We start from the raw sequence: 5,264 nt of genomic DNA, 5'->3' as shown, positions 1-5,264 counted from the left end.
ACTGACCCCCCCCCCCCCCCTTTTTTTTCAAATTGCTTCTTTTATAATAAAAATTATATTTTTACAAACAGAGGTAAAACAATCTACTAATGCAATATGAACTAATCAAAATGACCAATTACATAACTAATCCAATAAATCAATAAATCAATCCAATAAAGCTAATTAATTAATGAAATAAACATTTGTTTTTTTGTGTGTGTGCATAGTGTTAGAGGGAAACAGTTCTCAGAAGATAAAAGGGCTGAGCTCCAAAACTGAAATCAGCTGCACTTCTGCTTATCTGTAGTCCATCATGAATGTTGATTCTATCTGTTAAGCTGTGGACTTGCTACAGAAGAGCTTTATCTTTCGTCAGTAGTCTTCGCATGAAGTGTTTTAATTTATTCTTATTTTCTTCAAATACATACACATATATGAGATAAGTTTGGCTTTGGGTATACAGTTTGTGAATCAGTCTGATAAAACCATTACATTTACATACAACAAAACAAACCTAGATATGAGGAGATATGAACCCACTGCGGGCTGCATCAATACAAACTGATATATTAACCATAGATTCCCTCCATGATAGTGACTTTATACAAGACTGGAAGGATATACAAGAGGAGGGATCATAGTGAATTCTGAATGACGGTGTGAACACAAACTGTACTTGAAACTGCAAATAAGCTGAGCTCTTTTAGTTCATGTGTAAGTCTCATGAATGGCATTAATGTACACATGGCAACACATGTGTACATTAATTCCTTAGAAGAGAACCTCTAGTCAGAGCATAAAAAGCAACATGGCTGTCTTTACTTTGATCGTCCCAGTCAGGTTGTACTTGTGGTTTTGTTTCACCCCACTGCTCTGATTTGGAAGGTCCAGACTACAACCACCAAAATGGCATTTACACACGCTTTACTGCTTATTCTCGCCTCTGCTTGCATTCTTTTGCTGATATCCTTATTTTTTTCTTGCTAGAAATTCTGAGCAGTCTGTTATGTTTTGGATACTTATAAATCATGGAGACTGTAATTTATTCAGATGAAGTGGGCAATTACTATATTTTCAACATCTCCTACTACATGAGTGCAGGCTACCAACGGCACAAGCCTGGACTGCAGTCACTGGAAACATTGAACTTAGCTAATGCTAATTGGAAGCAATTATCTCCACTGACAAAAAACTGCATACATAACACACGGCTAATTAGCACCAACACGACTGCCAAGAAGCAGTAGAGTAATAATAAGAAAGGCGGTAGTCCTCCCTGGAAGTCTCTTGGTGCAATGCCTAAGAGTGGCCTAAATAATTTCCCTGGGAAATGCAATATTATGTAGCTGCAGTACCGGAGGCTGCAGTTTCAGGACCCCCACAATCCTGGGACCGCAGTTCTAGGACCATAGTTCTTTTGCGACAGCGCCATCTAGTGGATTGGTGGTTGTAATGCACAGCAATACGAAGGATGTTAGGAAGGATGTTAGGATGTGCGCAGCTGTAGGGTTAACCGGTCCACATGCATATAATCAATAAGTTAGGTGTAGGCATATACTCTGTGATGTTGTGGTAAGGGTAATTGGGTTCGCGGGGCTGTCAAGAGTAACATAGCTAGCTACCCAGCCAGCAATATCAACGTAAACAAGGGTCCTAGAAATGCAGTTCCGGTACTGCAGCTACATATTTCTTGGGAAATGGGAGGACGACTAACAGACAGAGCCAATCGCCCTGAGATTTGTCATGCAACTGGCTAGTGTATTACCCAGGCAGAGCGCCTCTTGTTCTGATTACTGATTACCTAAAACTTTTATAGTAGTGGTAGTAATATTTGAGTAAACCCTAACTTAAATACATTTTTAAAAAACATTTAATTTGTGCATACTAAATTACATTGATTCACTGATGCTTAAATCCCACTAATTCTTTACTCAATAAATGTAATTGTGCACAACTTATACTCTGAGGGAAATCTACTCAAAAAAATGTATTGAGGATGTAATGGAAACTCAACAAACAACAGTAGTCCTGACAAATACAACTCCATTATTACAATTCAAGTTCCCTTTATTAGTATCAAAACCTTAAACATCTTCTGTCATTTCTACATTTAACAGACACAAAATAAGGCACATCTTTCATAAAGCTGAATAGACAAAGTAATTGACTGCTTGATCAGATAATTAACCAGCAACAATTTTGATAATCAATTTCAGTTCAACTCTTTTTTGCAATAATGTTGAACATTCTCTATTTCCAGATTCTTGAATTTTTTTTAATCTCTTGAGCTAAATAAAATTTCCTTTTACTACTTACTTTACTGTGTTTTGTGGAAAAGGCGACAATGTATAATTTTATTCTATGAGCAGCACTTTTACTTCAATAATATAAAAGGGAGCTTTAAATGTGGAGTTTTATGGAATAATAAGCAAAAAGAGATAGCTAATGCAAATGCACTATGCAAATTGTTAAACCCTACGCCGGGTTAGGGAGTTCGATTTGGCTGTGAGGGTCACTCCGACCAGAGTTCAATCCGTGTTGGAGTGGAAGTGGTGAGGGTCTAATTTCGGATAAAGGCCCACAGAGTAAAACCCCGTAGCTGTGACTTCGGCCGTGTTCACTGGTGTAACAGGCAGAATGTGATTTTTCCGGATTTTCCGACCTGAAAATCTGACCCAGGTGAATCATGCAGATCTGTAATAAAAAAAAGAAGAGGGGGTACAAGAACTGGCCGAGTTTACTAGAAAGGAATTGAGGGCATCTTCAGGCTGACGTGTGTAAAGCTTTCTTCCTTTCTAAGTATCAACAAGGATGTCCGTTGCGTTCAGCTGCCAGTTCCACACCTGCACAGTGTGTACCACAGTAGCTCTCGCAGATCAGTGGTAACATGTTGGGCAGTAATACTGTAATATTACTTTTCCTATTAAAGAGTAATGTAACGGATTACTATTTACTAAACAGTTCTATTAGGCTATTACAGTTACTAATCCAAGTAACGCTGCGCTACTGAACGCATCGTCCCTGACGTGAATGCGCGACTGCGCCGCAGCTCAAGTCAGCTGTCAACAGGGAGAGAGAGGTATTTTTGACAGCTGTAAGTAACATTATTGCAATTATTGTGTCACAGTCTAAGATGCAAAGAACAATGTCGTCCGTTGTAAACTTTGTGCGACCAGCAAAAAGCTTTCAACCATGAACAATTGTTATAGTTAGCATGGCTAACTGGGTGGTGATGGCGCAATGGACACATGCCTTTGTGTGTGTGCGCTTTCTTGCCCTTTGCCAATCACATGCCTGAACAGGGACACTGTGCTTGTCGTGATAGAAACAGACCATCATATTTTGGTGTGTGTGTGTGTATATATATATATATATATATATATACAGTGGGTACGGAAAGTATTCAGACCCCTTTAAATTTTTCACTCTTTGTTTCATTGCAGCCATTTTCCAAAAATCAAAAAAGTTCATTTTATTTCTCAGTAATGTACACTCAGCACCCCATCTTGACAGAAAAAAACAGAAATGTAGAAATTTTTGCAAATTTATTAAAAAAGAAAAACTGAAATATCACATGGTCATAAGTATTCACAAAAAATCTAGCTTGAATTGTTGTTACTTTTGACCCAGCGGATGGGGTAGAAGGTAACAATGTGCCACTTATGTTTAAAGTGAAATTATACAGAAGTCGTTCTACATTTGTACAAAATACCACCTGATATTGATAGACCACACCTGTGAGTTAGTGACCACAGCAAAAATATATCTGTCTGAAACCTTATCTTTTAAAATCATGTTTTTCTGAGAAATGGTACTTTTGCCCCTGCTCTCCCATACACTCTACCTTTGCTCATAAAATGATATGCACCTGGGGAAAACATGCAAAGTTTACACAGAATCGCCAGGGTTTGAACCCTCAACCTTCTTGCTCTGAGGAAACAGTGCTAACCACTGCACCACTGTGCCAGTAATTACCACAGTGCCACCCGTTTACCCCAATCCATTCACACAAAATTACTCACAACATTTGCAACCGCAAAAAAGAATATTATAGGCTGATATTTGCCTGTGTGTTAACACATTAAATAGACACTGACCGAAAACATTTATGTTTGATTACAATTTTGCAATTCAGAAGTCGCGGACAAGCCCTGAAGCTGTGAGCAATGCGCGCTATCTCTCTCTCGCTCTCGTGCTCTTTCTAAATGCAGTTTCAGTAACGGTGGTGGTGGTGGTGGGCCCCCCCGCCCACCATGGAAATGGCATGGAAAATATTTTGTTGCTGTTGTTGAGTTACATTCGGGGCTAAAGTCCCGGAAAAATGACGATAGAAGAAGAAGGGCACAGGAAGTGCATGTTAGAGGTGTTATAAGAGAAAGTGTTCTCAGAAGAGATAAGTTTTCAAGAGCTTCATGAAGTGAGAGAGCGAGGCAGAGGCAGGCTGCATATCATTTTATGAGCAAAGGTAGAGTGTATGGGAGAGCAGGGGCACATGATTTTAAAAGATAAGGTTTCAGACAGAGATATATTTTTGCTGTGGTCACTAACTCACAGGTGTGGTCTATCAATATCAGGTGGTATTTTGTACAAATGTAGAACGACTTCTGTATAATTTCACTTTAAACATAAGTGGCACATTGTTACCTTCGAAATGTAATTACATTTTTATTTTAAATATTCAGTTTCAAAAGTAACCAGACAGCCCAATTGTTTAGAATATTTCACATTATATTAAGGATATATTATAAATATATAATATAAATATGCAAATGTGTGCACCTAAAACAGGAGGGAAGTGGTTAGATGGAGATTGTTTATGAACCTGACATGATTAAAATAAAATAAGACTGACACTGAGAAAATCGCCTTGTTACTTTCGTCCCATGTTACTTTCGCCCCGGTTTACCCCTATAAGAAAGGAGCTGCCATATTTTTTAACGACTTTATTGCAAGATGTCTTATGGAAATGTCGCTTCTTTTGAATATGTGGTTTTTCAGTTGAATTTCTTCTTCTCTGACATCAAAAAACAATAATAATGCACGTGCCATATTTGCTACTGTTGACAGGCTAACCTACCCTCCTGTGTCAGTAGCCTCTGAACTTCTATCCACCAGGGCCAGCAGTGAATTTGTCTCCGTCACTGACCCAAAAAAACCCAATAAAAGACAAGCAACCAGTGCCTCCATATCAGGTACAGCAGTGTTTCTCAACGGGGGTGTGCAGAGGACGACGGAGGGTGTTGGAAGCAATATTTTGGAAAGGGGGGCTTGAGTTGAGATGC

This window comes from Micropterus dolomieu, linkage group LG17 (assembly GCF_021292245.1).
Source record: "Micropterus dolomieu isolate WLL.071019.BEF.003 ecotype Adirondacks linkage group LG17, ASM2129224v1, whole genome shotgun sequence".
NCBI lineage: Eukaryota > Metazoa > Chordata > Actinopteri > Centrarchiformes > Centrarchidae > Micropterus > Micropterus dolomieu.
Note: the sequence above shows the minus strand (reverse complement) of the source record.